Raw genomic sequence first — 19,268 nt, forward strand, 5'->3', positions numbered from 1 at the left:
TTCTTTTGATGTGGAACACACCCACATCGGTTTTCTGAAGCTCGATGATTTTACTTTCTAGAGAGCAACTAAGGGTAATACTGTGCAACACAGCAGGATGTAACAGATGCGCCAAATGATAATCTGCCTCCAAGAGAGAATTACAGTGAGATTTCCTACTCAAAGCATCAGCAACAACATTTGCTTTACCCGGATGATAATGAATTTCTAAGTTATAATCTTTAATCAACTCTAGCCATCTTCTCTATCTCATGTTCAATTCTGGTTGAGTGAAGATATACTTGAGACTTTTATGATCGGTATAAATATGGCACATGTTACCGAGCAAGTAATGCCTCCAAATCTTCAATGCATGCACAACCGCAGCTAACTCAAGATCATGAGTTGGATAATTAGCTTCATGCTTCCTTAGCTGACGTGAGGCATAGGTGATAACTTGGCCTTCCTGCATAAGGACACATCCTAAACCGGTACCTGATGCATCACAAAACACATCGAAAGGTTTCTCGATGTCAGGTTGTGCCAACATAGGAGCTGATGTCAACAAGGTCCTCAAAGTGCAAAAGGCAGTCTCACACTCTGGAGTCCAAACAAACTTTACATCTTTTTGAAGCAACCTGGTCATGGGCTTGGCTACCTTAGAGAAATCTGGGATGAATCGATGGTAATATCCTACCAAACCAAGGAAACTTCTGATCTCATATACGGAAGTTGGTGCTTTCCAATTCATGACTTCTTGCACCTTAGATGGATCAACCGAAATCCCTTCATCGGACAACACATGACCCAAGAAAGGTACTTTCTTAAGCCAAAACTCACATTTACTGAACTTGGCATAAAGCTTATGTTCTCGTAGCCTGGATAAAACAACTCTCAGATGCTCGGCATGTTCTTCAGCATTTACAGAAAAGATCAAGATGTCATCAATGAAGACAACTACAAATTTGTCCAGTTCTTCCATGAACACAGAATTCATTAGATATACGAAGTATGCAGGAGCATTGGTCAGGCCAAAAGACATAACCAGATACTCATACAACCCGTATCTGGTGAAGAAAGCGGTCTACCAGAAGAAAGCGGTCTTAGGCACATCCTCCGGTCTAATCTTTATCTGATGATAACCAGATCTCAAATCAATTTTTGAGAATACCTTTGCCTTGGACAACTAATCAAACAAAATATCAATGCGGGGCAATGGTACTTGTTCTTGATTGTCACCGCATTGAGTGGACGATAATCCACACACATGTGCAATGACTTGTCCTTCTTCTTCACAAATATAGCAGGACAACTCCAGGGAGAAGCACTAGGTCGGATAAGACCTTTCTCTAACAGATCTTGTAACTGGACTTTAAGCTCTGCTAACTCATTGGGTGGCATCCTATAAGGCCTTCTAGAAATAGGTGCAGTGCCCGGCACTAACTCAATCTTGAATTCAATATCTCGATCCAGCGGTAAACCAGGTAGATCATCAGGAAATACATCTAGAAATTCACGTGCTACTAGGACTTCCTCAATTCTTGGGGTCTGGATAGAATTAGCAGTGTTGTGGAGTTCTAGCTCTCTGGGAAGTGGCACAAGGAAAGCTTCATTGCTGATAGGATCCCTCAACATAACGACTCTAGTGGAAGTATCAATGAGCACTCCATGACCGCTCATCCACTTCATTCCCAAGATTCCATCTATCCCTAATCCTGGTAGAACTACCACATCAGCCATAAACACTCATCCCTCTATTTCAATACTCACCCCCAGCACTATTTGATTAGTCGAAATATTACTTCTAGCTGCACTAATGCAATAACTACCCGTGGATACTGTAATTACCTTCTGATTGTATTTTGATGCAAAAGCTAGACTCATAAATGAATGCGAAGCACTAGAATCAAATAGTACAACTGCCGGATGGTGATTCACAAGAAACTTACCCGCGGTGACTACCTCTCCTGAGGGTATCTCGGTCACGTTGGTGTAGTTAACATGTCCTTGATGAGCACCAGAATTCCCTTGCTTCTGATTGTTCTTCTGAGGATACGGACAATTCTTGGACCAATGACCTGTCCTGCCACAATTCCAGTAGGGCCTATTAGCTGGCGGAACAAAAGAATTTCCTGGTCCTGTGGTACCCTTTGGAAGAGGTATAGTAAATGCCTTCTTGAACCCAGTCTTTGCCTGATTCTTCTTTTGTGGCGGCCGGTACCGAACGGCTATAGTCGGTGGGCGAAACTGAGTCTTCGCTACTAGGGCTCTAGCCTGAGAGACACCTGCCTCAAAGACCCTCTTGCGATTTTTGGAAGCAGCATAGACATTATCGCTATTCTCTTGAGTAAGAGCATCGCTTATGAACTCATTGAAAGTGATACTCTTGTTGTTTCCCATGGACTTCATTAGTTTGGGACTAAGCCCTCTCTTAAAGCTGGCGATTTTCTTGGCTTCTGAATCAATGAATTATGGAGCATACCTTGCCAGATGGTTGAAGGCATGAAGATATTCAGTGAGTGTCTTGGTGCCCTGCACCAATTTCATAAACTCATTGTGCTTTATGGCCATCAACCCGGGAGGAATATAATGACTCTTGAAAGCCTCCTGGAATCGATTCCAAGTGATCTGGGCATTTTCTGGTAGGGTGGACCAATAATGTCGCCACCATATACCTGCTGGTCCTTATAGCTGATGCGAAGCATACTCTGCCTTCATCTGCTCTTCACCCTGAGCAAACGGAACTTGTGCTCAAGCGTGTTTAGCCACTCTTCTGCTTGGAGTGGCTCTTCAGCTTCCTTGAAGACGGGTGGCTTGGTATCTTGGAATTCCTTGAAATCACTAAACTGGTTGGGCTCTGGTCCCTGACGTTGATTGCGGCCTTGGGCTTGATGCTGGGCCATGGTATGCATGGCATCACCCAACGCACGCTGACCTTCCATGAGCATGGCCAACAGATCAGACGGTGTGGGCGAAGGTGGCGGTGGAAGATCATCATCACCACTACCCCCACCATGGCCTGAACGCAGATTGCGTGACATCTGCAAAAGCGCATTTGTGAGTAATGATGGACGATGTCAGATACAATGCAGACGAATTGTAGAATTATGCCAAGCTAAACTTATTGGAGAGATTAATTTCATACAATAAATAGAGGCACAATAATTCATCCTCATAACATCGCCATAACTTTACTCCGCACATTCATGCGATGAATATGCTCACATGCCAAATTTTTGGTCAACTTCAAGTTTCAGAGATCACCTCTAAGTATAACGAGACTGCTTCGTGTATCCTATTGAATGTAGCACCATCCACAATAGGGTTGGGGTGCCAAACACATGAAGGACTATGCTGCTCTAGGGCGGTAGTGCTAGTGCGTTCATCAGTAGTAGCGTTGCAACTTGGGTGTGAGAGGATTACCTTACAGGATGAGAAAACTATAACGGAATAATTAAAGATAGGGGAGGGAGTGATGCAAAAATGTAATGGCATGAGTAAACATGATGCATGCACATTCCGTACGTCCTCACGAATCTTAAGAAAATTTAACATTCTAGTGACATAAATGGTGGCATACATACGTTCTCTCATATACGTATCTAGTCGAGCTACACGTTGCGTTGTTAGTGTACCTATAGAAAATTTCATTGCAGCCCATCCCAACAAAAGAAATAAGTACGCAATGAAAGCAGTAAACTAAGATACTCTCCATATATACATCCCCAATTAAGTACCTTCATATGTACATGTGTGCAACATGTAAACATTCTGGTAACCATAACTAACTCTCCCCTAGACCGACAGTTGGACGGTCATGCTCTCACAACTCACTTTACCTGGGCGTAGAGGCAATTGATCCATACATTACCACCCAAACAGATGGCATCCATACAATAGCACGCCGCATGGATGACGAAATAAAATGAAAGCAATTACCCCCCCCAAAAGTTATTACTTAAATAAGCCACCTAAAAGTCCTTATTTGGGCATAGAGGATATGACAACTGGCATACTTAGATAAAATTTCAGATTTGATCACCTATATAAAGATAACTATAAGTTGTCAAAACTAATTTTCGCAAACAAAAGCTTTTGTTTTAAATACACATATGACACGTTTAATGTTGAATCTAGCTCTGATACCAGCTGTAATGGAACCGACCAATTTATAAGAGCACAAGTACAAAAGCAATCACCGGAGTGATCAAACCGTCATACTTGAACCCATATAAACCCAGTAGTCAACTGAAACCACAGAGGATTTCAAACCAACTTGCATACAACTAAGATCACAATAATTCAACATAACAAGCCACATGTTACATCCATTTCACTAGTAGTTCATAAGTACCACATACATCGGAGTACCCATAGTTATTACAAAATGAGTTCACAAATAGCGGAAGCAAAGTAGTTTAACACCATCACACACAATTAGTTCAAATACAAGCCAGTACCATAGTCATATCCAGCAAAAGCAGTAAGATAAGATAATATAGATGATCATGCCCATGATCTAGTCTTCATCCCCCACAAGGTGGAGACAATACTTGCAGTAGCCGTTATAGAGCACATCATCTGCAACAAGGGGGAAATAAACCCTGAGTACGAGAAGGTACTCAGCTGGACTTACCCGTCATAAACCAGAAATAAATGACACCAAGGATTATGCAAGGCTTTATCGGTGGATCTAGCTTGACAACCATTTTGCATAAAAGCTTTAGTGATACGAGAACATGATTTGATTTATGAGTAAGCAGCAATTTAACAATATTAACCTATCAACTAGATTAGCACCTGTACTAGAGCAAGCAATTGATTAACTCCAAACATTAGTAACCATATCCGATATAATGTTGTATCATCATCATCATCAATTTAACCATCAAGTTCAATTAAGTGCATCTACGTTGCCGCTGCTCAGTCAAGTTCTCACTATCCGGGAGAGACGGTGATTCAAATCTATTCCTATCCAGCTGGAGGGGTATTCCTAACACAAACCCAGGCATACCTCACGAAGGCAGCCTTAGGTCACCTTTGGTACATCTTAGGAATCGTGGCTCTGAGCAGCGCCGCACCCTCAGGGAGTCCACTCTGCCAGGTGGTCAATCTCACCTCAGACTTACGCCAATAGCTCCCCGCACATCCTTACTACCGCCAGGGTGCGCACTTTCACTTCTCAGTCTTCCGGCCTGAGTTGAGCTACTCGGCTTCACGGTCGAAATGAGTTATCCAGCCAACTAAGTGATAGGCATGCATTCAACATGACATGAGGACGTACAGCGAATCGGTCCTTAACTGACATAGACAGGGATAGATCCACAACCAAGACCTCCTTGCCTTGTTGCTTCTATATTGACCTCCCGCCCGGTCACAATTCATTATTAACACATGGTTATTCTCCACGATAGCAATTATAGCCAACCGTGACCAGACATTTTTCTAATATGCAGGTGACAGGAAATCACCTGACTTTTACCGGTCTAAGTATGGCTAAGCTTTGATTCGCTCCTGGACCTAAATAGGATTCAGGGTACATATACTGGCCAAGGAATAGATATATATGCAACAAGTGTTCGCATCCAATTCCTATCACTTAATGCATCAATAAATAAAGATACTCAAAGTAACCATTTTGAAAACATAGGAGTCTTAGAATGCTCTGGGCTTGCCTTTTAGAAAAGATGAAGGTTGGTGATCGGGGCACTCAAGAACTTCTTCGTTGACTCCTTCTTCAGGGGCCTACACCTCCTGCTCCTGAGCTTGCTGCTGCTCCTTCAGAAGGACTGGCTTGAATTCCAGAAGCGTAACTCTCTTCGAAACACCTATTGCATGCCGATGCACAAGATAAATATCATGGATACATAAGGAATGACATGATGCTCATGATGAATGAATCACAGTAAGTGTTTAACGAGACATCACTGGACACTCGTTTACCGATTAAGAATAGCTCTATTCAAATCACTTTAAAACATGTATCTTAACTTGAAGAACAAGATCAACTTACCTAACTTGCATAACCTAAGGTAAAGATGCTCATCTTCAGTTAAAGGCCTAACACCTAAGAACATTACCATAAACTTAGAAATAGTAACGGTATACATAATTTAACATTTAAAGCTTCGTATGCATACAAGTAGTCCCTTAATTCAATCACAACCAGAGTTCTACAATTTCAAATGACTTGTATGAGGACATTCTAGAAAGCTATGAAATTCTCTACAAAATAATTGTAAACATCACAGCATGATACTTACGTTAACTAACTCGAAATTCTGTAAACCTAGAATTTGTCCAGAATGGCAGGGTTACTAACTTATTTATTTAACGATGATGCAAAAGCCTAATTTGACCAAACCAAGCTTACCAACTTGTTACACATACCAGAGGAACACTAGAAAGTATGGTGCTGACTTCTAAATAAATTATTTAATATCCTTTTCCAATTTATTTAGTTAATTAGGTGATTAAAGCAATATATAGTAAAATTGTTCATATAAATCTACAAAAATTACAGTAGCTATCTCATGCTTCACATAGACTACCATAAAAATTTCAAATCCATTGAGCAAGCAGAACTTGTTGTACCTAAAATAACAAGTGGTCTGTCCATTTTTAGCATAATTAGGAAACCCTAATGAAAAGTGTCAAGCAATAGATTTCTCATTTTTTCTAGCATCATTCCAGCATAAGAACCTTACTCACCAAATTTTACCTATACTGGATCTATAGAAAAATTATGAAAATTCACACAAGATCCATCTATTGATAAAAAGAAATTCTATAACTCAAAAACTATACATGCACTAGCTCCAAAATTTTAACCAGAGCTTCTACTAAGCAAGCATAGATTACCCACAAAATTTCATAATTTTTGAACCACAGAAACTCAAGATAAAATTCAAACAATTTTGCATGTATCTAAAAACACATTTCAAAGTCCTATTTAATTTACCCAGAATTTCTAAAACATGTGCTCATATAATATTTTTATTAAATACTAGACATTACTAGGAACTCAACAAAATTGGAACCATAGCAATTGGATCTACCAACTAGGAGATACACATTTTTGAATCTATATACCAATCTGTGAAATAATAAAGCAAAACGAAATAATGAAACAAATCACAGCCACAGCTGGGCCGGCCCGAAGGAACGGCGGCCCGCGAGTGACGCGGGCGCGGCCTAGACAATGGAGTGGCCCACGCTGGGCTCCCGCCTCAGCCATGGCTGCTAACAAGGCAGACCCGCGCGTTAGAGAGAGAAGCAGGGGAAGGAAGAAGACGAAGGCAGGACTCGCCGTCGGTGGCTTCTCCAGCAAGACCAACGGCGTTATGGTGCTCACTACAGCAATGCGCAACTAGTCGTGCCCTTGATTGAAGCTTTTGGTGCAGCTACAGGGTCAGCGACGAGCAATGGCGGTGCACGGCCACAGCAGGGCTGGCTCCGATGATGCTACGGCGTCAAGGTCCCTAACGGTGACCCTACAGGCTTCGGTGGTGCTCCTATCACCTAACGCGAGCTAGAGGAGGGAATGGGAGGACGCGAGGAGCACTGGTCGCGAGAAGTGCTAACTCCGGCGAGGTTCGACAAGGCAGTGGTGGGGAAAAAAATCTGCGATTGGCCCTTACCGATGCATGATTGACTCGCTAGCACGGTGGAAAAGGGAGAGGGGATCACGGCGGGGCTCTGGGTAAGCTGGGCAACGCGTTTTTGCCAAGACACGGGAGCTAGGCAAGGGCAAAGTTCCGACGGCAATGGTGGGTGGCTTCGGGCTGCGCTAAGGGAGGCAAGAAATGTGAACTGGGGCGGGCGACTCGGTCGGGCAGGCGCAGGGTGGCTTCAAGATGCGGCTAGCCATGCTAGGGCATCCACGGCGCATGGCCTACGCGCTCAGGCGAGCAGCGACGAGTGGCGCCACACAGCCAGCAACTTCTGAACCAGTCGGCCATGACGGTCACTGACCGATTTCTGAAAACTGTGATTCAGAGTTCATCGACGATGATTGACAGCGCAGGTTAAACGGTGATTGTCTCCTAATCCGTGACGATCTAGACTATGCCATAGTTAACAAAGTTGACCATCCATATGTGAACTACAACTCTTGTTATAGGAGCTCGAGCTGGTTTGGCTCTGTTAGGGAGATATAAGGTGAAACAGTTGGGTACACAAAACTGCAAAACACAAAAAGACTTAGGAAAAATTCTAAGTATGAAATCAGCAAGAAATCCTGACTTGTGGGCCATGTTTGACCATGTTCCACACATTTTCATGAGTTGGCCATAAAACAACTTTTGTTTCTTAATAAATTAGCTACAACTTTTGTAAAGAGTATAAAGCCATGCAAGGTTTCTAAGTTGATCTTTTGAATCAATCAAACAGTGACAAACCAAGGGTCAAATCTAGTCAAGCCTTCACTTGAGGGCATTTTGGTCATTTTGCTCTACATGAACAATGTTCCAACAAGTAACCTAAGTGTAGTTAAGGTGTAATAGACCATGATCAGCCACTTTACCAAATTGGTATACCACTTCTAATGATCACATGTGATAAAGCAACTAAAACAAGCAATTCACTCATATGTTGCAATGCAATGTTTCATATGTTGCATGACTTTTGTTGCAAGCTTAACTTGCCACATTCCTACCATGGTGCCATGTTTCCAGGTATGAGAAATTAATGTTGCATTCACATTTTTGCACTACTACCATTCATAAGCAAGAAAGTATGAACAGACAGAATATGCGAATGTTGCATATGCATGTTTTAGTGACAAATGGCATGATGACATAGATGATGCACATGTTTATGAAATGAAATGCAATTATGTGGAAGCCAAACACCTAGGGTGTTACAGGAGCTTCCTGGCGACAGGACCGAAGCACGACGGCTTGCGCGCCGAGCCAAGACCTATGTCCTCTATAATGACGAATTGTATAGGTGAAGTCCCTCACGTGTCCTCCAATGATGTATCACTACTGAGACGGGCCGAGCCCTGCTTTGGGACTTGCACGCAGGCGCTTGCGGGCACCATGCGGTGCCTCGGACGCTCATGGGGAATGCTTTCCTCTAAGGGTTCTATTGGCCGACCGGGGTCACCAACGCTACCAAGCTAGTATGCTCCTACAAAGGATGCCAGTACTATGCTCGGCAGACACATCTCCCAGCCCTAGCCCTGCAAACCATCCCCATCATGTGGCTATTCACCGTGTGGGGGCTCGACATGGTCGGGCCTCTGCAAAAGGCCCCTAGGGGCTACACCCATCTACTGGTATCAATCGACAAGTTCTCCAAATGGATCAAGGCTTGTCCGATCAATCGAATCAAATCCGAGCAGGCAGTGCTGTTCTTCACTGACATTATCCATAGATTTGGGGTCCCCAACACCATCATCGCCGACAACGGGACACAGTTCACCGACAAAAAATTCCTAACATTTTGCGACAACCACCATATCCGTGTGGCCTGGTCGGCCGTAGGACACCCAAGGACCAACGGCCAAGTAGAGCATGCCAATGGCATGATCCTACAAGGCCTCAAGCCAAGGATTCACAACCGGTTGAAAAAGTTTGGCAAGAAATGGCTCGCTGAACTCCCATCAGTCATCTAGAGCCTGAGGAACACTCCAAGCCAAGCCACGAGGTTCACGCCTTTCTTCCTGGTCTATGGGGCCGAGGCCATCCTCCCCACTGACTTGGAATATGGTTCCCCGAGGCTACAAGCCTATAATGAACAAAGTAACTGCACCACCTGAGAGGACACCCTCGATCAATTGGAGGAAGCCTGAGATGTCGCGCTACTACACTCGGCCAAATACCAGCAGAGCCTATGGTGCTATCAGGCCCGACGCGTCCAAGGCCGAGACTTGAAGGTAGGCGACCTGGTGTTGAGGCTAGCACAGAGCAACAAGGGCCGCCACAAGCTGACCCCGCCATGGGAAGGACCGTACATCATCGCCCAAGTACTAAAGCCTAGGACCAACAAGCTGGCCAACGAGAAGGGCAAAGTCTTCACCAACGCTTGGAACATAGAATAGCTACGTTGCTTTTATCCCTAAATTTCCAAGCATTGTATATGTCGTTTCTCGAAATACAATTAAAAAGCGTTCTTTAGTTGGTCTAATTTTTCGAGAAACCCCCCGATCCCATCGTAGGTCTCGGCAATACAGTAACATGGCAAGGGAGACTTGGCTCTGCCTTGGCAGAACCAAGCCTCCCTCGGGGGCTAGATGGGGGACTCCCCCTAGGTCCCACGCACCATTCTTCAGTCGTTTTTCACAAAAATTCCTATGCCAAGACTCTAGCATGCTCTGACGAATCGGTTGTAAAAACCCCTCGGACCAAGGTCTATTTCCTAAGCAAGAGGCTGGTAGAGTCGTGAGACGGCCTACGCCTCTGGGCTATGGCACTCCCCCACTACCTCTCGCCCAAGGGACGGCTTAGGCCCCAAGGGGGTGTTTTGCAAACGAAATCTGATCAGGAGCAATAGAGGGCAGACGCTCAGAAACATGAGAAAAACAACTAAGAAACACAAATACTTCAAAAATAAAAGCCTCGACAGCCACAAGCGTTATGATACAAAAATAACTCCTACTCTATTTTTACATAGCCCTCGGGGCCCAGATCAAGGCTCAGGGCCTTCAGCACCGGTAGATGGTAGGGGAGGAACCACCTCCTCTTCGAAGAGCGTCGCCAGCGCCGTGCTAGGGCCTTCCACTGCCTCCATCAGCTTCATGACCGCCGCATCAGCCTCCTCCTCATCATCAAGCAGGACATACCCATCACTGATGGCCGAGAGGTTGATGCTGACATAGTGAGAAGAGATGACAGCCAGCGCATGCTCGACACCTATGTGCAGCGCTCCTCGGAGCCGCTCGCGCATCTGGTTGCTCAGCATGATCAAACGGCTCCCTAGGGAGCTGCCTGATTGAACCCCTTCAACCTCCAAGGCCTCGCAGGTGGAAAGGGCAGCACATTTTAGCGCCTCGTGCTCCCTGATCTCGGTCTCGAGCACCGTCTGCACCGCGCTAGAAGCCTCGGCTACCCAAGTAACCTCCGCCTCTAACTCTGCACCATGGAGAACAGAGTAAGGTTGAGCGAGGGAAAAAACAACCTAAATTAGGAGAGGAAGCCCATGGAACTCACCCTTGGCCTTCAGCTCCCAGTGTTGGGTCTCGACCTGATAGGCCTCGGCTTTCTCCTTCCAGCATAGGGCCTCGGCCCTGGAAGCCTCGGCCTCCTCCTTCAAGCGCTGGGCCTCGACCCGAGAAGCCTTAGGCGCCCTAGAAGCTTCACTCCACAGCTCTGCGTCACACAAGGGAGTTAGGGAGTGAACATAAGGAAAAGAAAACAAAATGAGGGGACTAAAACTCACCCTCAACCGCCCCCCTCCAAACCACAGCCTCAGTTCGTGAGGCCTCAGCTGTAGCAAGGGCCTCATCCAAGGCACCTTTCGTCAGCTGGTGCGCCCTCTGTTCCGCCCCTAGCTACCCTGCGAGAGCCATGGCCAAGGTCGTTGCTTCAATGGCTCGGCCCTTGAAGGCATCCCGATCACTGACCGCGCGGGTGAGCTCCTCCTCCAACTCCTTGACCCACGCCGCCAGAGGGGTGAGCTGCGTCTGGGCCGTGGCCACCTCGACCTTTGTGTCGGCACAACAAAGGCGGAGGTCCTCTACCTCCATGCTCCGCGCCGATAGGAGCTTGTTGGTGCTGGCAAGAAGGCCCTTCTGCCGCTGAAGCTAGTCCCAGACGCCCCTCTCCCACTAGAGAAAGACCGACTTCCCAAAGGACCAGGTCTCGAGCTCCTGGGGAAGCAGAATAGGGGTCATTGATTGCAACAAAACCAGAAAAGGACAATGTCGCGTGAGAAACAAAAACGCGAACCTGGGTGACTCCAGGCAGTTCGTCAGCCACCACGGATAGGGCCATCCGTAGCGACCGCTCCACCAGCTGGCGGTATTGCTCGAAGGTGCCCCAGCGCCCGCCCTTGGCTGTGTCCTCGAGGGTGAACAGAGGCTCCCCCTCAGGGTCATCTCAGCTCTGCCACAGTACCCGCGGATGATCCCACCCGCGAGGCTCGGGTCACGCCCGCATGAGGGCCGAGTTTCCCTTGTCCAAGATCGGCGCCGGCTGTTCCACAGCACCGGCATCCTCAGCGTCGACCACCTCCCGCGCTCGGGAAGTATCGTCGGAGGAGATCAGATAGACCTCTGCCTCCTAGGCGCTCTCTCGCAACAACGGTGGCCCCTGAACCAAGGGCGCCACCGAAGCCTTGGCCACCTTCATCTCCGCCTCCTGGACAGACGGCCTCACCGCCATCACAATGGCCTTAATGATCTCGGGGGCTCTAGCCTCCGAGATTATGACCTCAATGGTCTCGGGGGCTCTGGCCTCCGCCATCGTGGCCTCGGTGGACGCAGAAACACTGACCGCGGCCACTACGGTCTCGGCGGTCTTGGGTGCCCTAGCCTCCATCGCCTTAGCCTTGAAGACCCCAGGGGCCTCGGCAACTAAGGGCACATTAGCCCCATCCGACTCGTGAGCCTCGCCCTCATGGGACGGAAGCACTCCCTCCCTTGTCTGTGTAGGGGTCGCCTCGGCAGCCCCTCCTTGGGTGGCCGGCTCCTTCGGGTCGGCCCTTGCCAACACCGCGCCACGATGAATAGCGGCTTGTGCCTTCGCCACCCAGTAGGCGGAGGAGCCGGGGCTCGCCTTGAGTGCCTTAAGGGGCGCCAAGGGAAGCTCGTCCAAAGGCCGCTTCTGACTAAGGAAAAATAACCTACAGGGTCAGCGCGAGACCAAAAGGCAAACGGAAGGCACTATGACCCTGCCAAAAATACACTTACCTTGAACGGGGCAGCAACCGCTTCACCACGGCAAACCTCGTCTGCAATGGCGGAGGCGGCGGCAGAGGCGTCGCCTCCGTATCCATCAGCGCCGGTCGGTCCTCAATGGACCCCGGCGCCCCTTCGGTCCTCTACGGGGGCGGTGGTGTCACCTCCACCGCCACTTGTTCCACCATGGCCACCAGGCCCACCGGGCTGACGGCGTGTTTGCCCAACGCCCGTGCCTCGGGCGTGTTGGCCTCGGCCCCAGAGCGGGCAACCGCCGACCCTGGGTCCGCTTCTCCTCCTCCCGGGAGTGCCGGGCTGCTTGCCAATGCCCTGGGCACCACCTCCACTACGTCAGGAAGGTGGTCCAGGGGACCTCACCCCACCTCGCCCCCGTCATCCCCGTCGATAGCGACGACGATGGGGATTCCTCCAGTGGGAGACCATCCTTCCTTTGTTGACGGCGGCGCTTATCTAGCTCCTCGCGCGCGAGGATTTGCTTCGTGCGCTTCGCCGCCTTGGCATCTTTCTGCTTTTTCTGCGTGTCAGCATGCGCGTGTTTGATCGCCCGCCGCCTCGCGTCCTCGGGAATAGGCTGCGGAGAGGAGCGCACGTCCCTCTTCCCCTGCAGGAACGATGGACGCGCATAAGGAAACAAGGGGTAAGGGGAGATTGAGGAGGCTCAGAGGCTACAGCGGCACATGACTTACCAGCAAGAGGAACCCTCGCGATGGCTGCATCATGATAGGGGTCAAGTTGTCGCCCCTCAGCTTTGCCTCTACCATCTCCCCCACCCGACGAAGAATTTCCTCGTCGGAAAGGGCAGAGGAGGACATCCGGATGCCCTCAATGGGCTCACCCGGCTTCATCTCGAACAGCCGCCGCCGCTGAGCCATCAGCGGCAGCACCCTCCGGCGGTGGAAGGCGGCCACGACCATAGCCACGGTGAGACCATGGCCCCGTAGCCTTGCCAGTCCCTCTAGAAGCGGCTGTAGCTTGGGCTAGTCATCCTTCGGGACGCCGTACTTCCATCTCTCCGGGCAACTCCCCACAATCCACCCAGTGTAGGGGGGAAGTCCTCTATCATCGTTGCGAAGGTAGAACCAACTCGTGCACCACTAGCAATTGGATGACGCGAGTTGGGCCGAGATGTAGAGGTGCAGGCAGTCCTGGCGCACTTGGAGAGTGCAGCCGCCGGCCCTCATCACCTTCCTCATACCCGACGTGCCCGTCAGCTTGGTAGTGTGCCCCACCTAGAATAGGTGGAGCCACAACTCCCAATGGGGAGCAATCCCCAAATACCCCTCGTAGACGGCAACAAAGATAGCCACCTGAGCGATGGAGTTGGGATTGAAGTTGTGGAGCTCCACGCCGTAGTAGTGTGGGAGCGCCCACATGAACTGATCTGCCGGGACACCGAGGCCGCGCTCATGAAAGGAGATGAAGCTCACGATGTAGCCATCGTGAGGCCTCGGCTCTAGCTCGCCGTACGGAGCAATCCACTCCAGCCTGGTGGGGTCTATCACCGAGCGAAGGAGTCCACCGTCGACAAGCGACTGAAGCATCTCCTCGGTGACGTCCGACGGATCCTAGGGGTCCGCCTCGACAACAACGATGTCACCGGCCATGGGTGCGATGGAGGAATCGGGTGCGGCGGTGAGTTTTTCTCTCTCTCCCATGCTCTCGCTTTTTTCTTGCCTTCTCCCTAGGCTCGCTCTTCTCCCCTCTTCTTCCCAGCACCCGCTGCTCTAGCGACGGCTCAATGGAGGCAGTGCTAATGTAGGCAAGGTAAGATGAGGAGGGGCGAGACTCTTTGGGTATTTATGCAGGAAGGAGGCGAAATGAACGGGCGACGAAATCGGGGAAGTTTCCCCCCCGATCCGGCGCAGTTAACCACGAGCCGATTTCGCCAGCCCACGCGCCCACGTCTTCCTCATTAAATGCGAGAACAGTTATGTCCCATCCACCACGTCATGCTCGGCTACTATGGCAGCAGGCATCGTTTCACCTCCCCAGAAAACCACCTCAAAAGGCGCACCACCCGTTGCCGAGCCAACGGGGAAGATATTCCCCCTGGCCTATTCCCTTCATATGAAGGAACCAGGCTCTGAGCCTATTATGGTCCAGGGGTTCGAAGGCTAGGCCCCAAGGGGTTTCGACAGCCGTCCCAGGATAACAGAGTCAGGGACGACCACGAGCGAGCCTATACGGGGCCGAGACCCAAGCAAGCGAAACGCTTGGGACGCCCAAAGTCATGTCCGAGACCGACAGGAAGGTCTCCGAATGGGATCCCACCGTAGGGAGGCACTGAGCCACCGAGGCCCAGCGAACGGCCTTGGCACCCACTAAAGAAATCCTCTAGTACTATTGGAGTGTGTCTCTGGACCGCTAGCCATCCCCTAGCGAACGGGGTTCGGGCCTCCACTCGGACTACCCGATAACAGCTCACCAGAAGTGCCACCACTCATGCCCACCAAAGGTAGTGAGGCACATTCCACCCCTCCTTCCGAGCGAAAAGGAAGCATGAGGGTCATACAAAAAGTCAAGGGAACCCCCGATGGCCTTCTCGCTCTATGCAGAGGCTAAGGGGCTCTTCCTGCAACCTTGCCGAGACCCAGCGACCCTGGCTCGCACTCGAAGGGGCTCGGCAAAACAAACCCTCCTTCCAAGCGAAAAGGAAGCATGAGGGTCATACAAAAAGATAGGGGAGCTCCTGACGGTCCTCTCGCCCTGTGCAGAGGCTAGGGGGCTCTTCTTGCAGATACGCCGAGACCCCACGACCTAGGCTCGCGCCCAAAGGGGCCTCGGTAAACAAACCCTCACGCGTGAGGGGCGTATAAAAAGCCAGGGGAACTCCCAATGGCCCTCTCGCTCCGCATAGAGGCTAGGGGCTCTTCCTACAACCTTGCCAAGACCAATGGCTCTGGCACGCACCAGAATGGGCTCGGCAAACAAACCCTCCATCCAAACGAAAAGGATATGTGAGGGTCGGATGAAAAAGCCAGGGGACCCCTGACCACCCTCCTGCTCCTGGCGGAGGCTCGGGGGCTCCTCCTACACCCAAGACAAAGACAAACGGTCTAAGTCCATGCTGGAAGTTTCGTTACAAATACAATAAAGGGCACCGAGCCTATTATGGTCCAGGGGTTCGAAGGCTGGGCCTCTAGAGGTTTTGACAGCCGCCCCAGGGCAACAGAGTTAGGGACAACCTTGGGGCAAGCCTATGAATGGCTGAGGCCCGAGCGAACAATCACTTGGGGCATCCTAAGTCATGTCCGAGACCGGCAGGGAAGTCTCCGAATGGGATCCCACCATAGGGAGGCATCGAGCCACTGAGGCCCAGTGAACGGCCTCGGCACCCACTAGAGAAACCCTCTGGTACTATTGGAGTGCGTCTCTGGACTACTAGCCGTCCCCTAGCGAACGGGGTACGGGCCTCCACTCGGACTCACCTGATAACAGCTCACCAGAAGTGCCCACACTCGTGCCCATCGAGGGTAGCTCAGCACATTCCACCCCTCCTTCCGAGCGAAAAGGAAGCGTGAGGGTCGTACCCAAAGTCAGGGGGACCCCTGACAGACCTCTCGCTCTGTGCGGAGGCTAGAGGGCTTTTTTTGCAGCCTCGCTGAGACCCCCGCAACCCGAACTTGCTCTTATGGGCTCGGCAAATGCGATAAAAACTCCTCGCTCAAACGCGAAAATGAAAAAAGCCCCTAGAGGAGTAACTCCACTCCTCCAGGGCCTTGGGGGCTACACTCGGTGTGTGCGCTCACATGCACCCACCGGAACCTCAAGAAACAAAACCCAATTCCTATGGGAGCAGGAATAAACCAAGCCTCGGCAAACCCTTAGGGAGAGTGCACGCACTCCCTCGGAGGCTCGGGGGCTATTGTCGGGTATCTTAGAATGGGGTACCCTAAGCGAACATCAAAAGGGTCACTTAAGTCCCATAAAAAAACAAAGCTAGAAGGTAAGCCATGGGCCCCTCACCCGCCACGTCCGAGCCCGCTAGGCTCTCCGCCTCGCCTCGAGCCTCGTGCAGAAGGTCTCGGTGTCCTGATGCAATCTCCGCCTCGCGCGAGGCTCTCCATGGAAGGCCTCGGCAAGGAGTCCGATCTCTGTCTCATGCGAGGCTCTGCTCTCCGTCTCGCGTGAGGCCTCATTCTCCGTATTGCGCGAGGCTAGCTTATCCATAGTCCGTCGCCCCTGCCTTGGCCGGTCTTCCCGACAGCACGTCATGTCCCATTAATACTTCAACCACTCCTGCAATCTCAGCCAGACGATGGCTCAACGCCATAGAATGGCCGACGGGACATGAGGTCGCATCGGCCCCATATCGGCTGAGACAGGGCATGGTAGGGATTATCGGTCACTGTACCCTGATGTTGTGCCCACGATCAGCGCCCACACTGCACTGTGCCCCGCGATCCCTGCCTAAAAAACAATGCGACATGGACGGCCTGGCCCGGTTCATCACCGCCTCCAAGCTAGCACCCCGGATCAACCGCTCTCTCTGAGCCTCAGCACTATGCACCAAGGTCTTAGCTACCTCAGGATTCATGTCTACCGAGACCCCCCACTGTGGTGCAGCCTCGGCACTGACCGAGCCTCGACCTCACACGCCGCCAATCCATAGCGATCCATGTCCTAGCCGCCGCGCTTGCTCTGAGGCAGCCCAAGAGCTCCCATGATGCACAGGGTCGGACGAGACCAGCACGTCACCCTAGTGCTCCAAGGATGGACCACTCTGATGACCACACCGCCACAGGAATAGGCCATAGGGCTCGGACACACCGCCCCTGTTGGCATGATGCTGTATAGTCAGCACATGTACTATCCTTGTCCTCCCTTCAACTATAAAAGGAGAGGACTTGGGCCACTTAGAGAGAAGAGAAGAACACCTTGTAACACACACACACGCACACATCCTAGCCGCCTAAGAGCAATGTCTCAAGCAGCCCACATGACACCTCACCGAGACCTGGGATCAGCTCCCTCTCTCACCCAGCTTGTAACCCCCTACTACAAGCACTTCGGTGCAAGGAATACAAGATCGATCTCTCAGACTGGGCATAGGGCATCGATCGCCTGAACCAGTATAAACCTTGTGTCTCTTTGCATCACCATCTGGGATTAGGGACACGTAGTTCACATTTACTAGTTGGTTGAGGACCCCCGGTCCGAAACACCGACATTTGCTATCATGGAAAAGAACCATGTTGATAATGAATTAAGACCGGGCGGAGTCTTGTGTAGGTTTGGACATAGTGACTCCGTCTGAGTCATTTAAGGACCAATACGTTGTACGTCCTCATGTCATGTTGAACGTAGCCTAACACTTAGCTAGCCAGATAAGTCATTCCGACCGCGAAGCCTAGTAGCTCGATTCAGGCTAGGGACGCGAGCAGGGGTCCACAATCTGGATGGAAGTAAGGATGTGCAGGGAACCATTAGCATAAGCCCAAGGGCAGGTTAAGTCACCAAGCACTCATGGTAGAGTGGTTCTCTGATTTTGCGGCACTGTTCGGACTCGCAACTTCTGAATTGTACTAATGGTGACTTGTTGCGACCTTGATGGGGGAAGCAAGGTTTGTGTTTAGGAATACCCCTCCAGCTGGATAGGAATCGATTCGAATCGTCGTCTCTCTCCCGGATAGTGAGAACTTGACTAAGCAGTGGCAACATAGATTCAATTAATTTAACGATATGGTGAAATGGATGATGATGATAAGGTTGCCACAATGAATACCTGATATGGTTACTAATGTTTGCACCCTAATAAAATGATTGCTTAGTATAGGTGCTAATATAGATGATAGGTTAATGGCTAAAAAGTCACTGCTAGTTAGGATAAGAGTTGATCATTATTACTTATGCTTTTCTGCAAAAAGAAAGTGTCAGCCAGCTCCACTACATTAAGCTATGCATAATCCTTGGTGTCATTTGTTTGGTTTTCGATGGGTAAGACTAGCTGAGTACATTCCCGTACTCAGGGTTTATTCCCTCTTGTTGCAGATGACCTTCTATATCAGGGATTCTGTAAGTATTGTCTTCACCCGGTGGGTGATGAAGACTAGATCATGGGCATGATCTCTATTCTCTTATCTGAATGCTTTTGCGGGCCGTGATCAGCGAACCAGTATGTGTATTTGAACTTGGTGTGTGAGTTAAACTATTTGCTTCCGCATGTTTTACAAGACTTGTTTTGTAATAACAATGACTCTGTGATGATGTAATCTATTTGCGAACGTCTGTGAAATGTTGTAACGTACGATATGTTATGTTGAATTACTGTGATCTTGGTTGTATGCAAGTTGGTTTGAGATCCTTCGAGATTTCGGTTGACTACCGGGTTTATATGGGCTCAAGTTCGAGAATTTGATCGTTTCGGCGATTGTTTTTGTACTTGTGCTCTTATAAATTGGTCGGTTCTGTGACACAGTGCAATGCA

This window comes from Miscanthus floridulus, chromosome 6 (genome assembly GCF_019320115.1).
Source record: "Miscanthus floridulus cultivar M001 chromosome 6, ASM1932011v1, whole genome shotgun sequence".
Lineage (NCBI taxonomy): Eukaryota > Viridiplantae > Streptophyta > Magnoliopsida > Poales > Poaceae > Miscanthus > Miscanthus floridulus.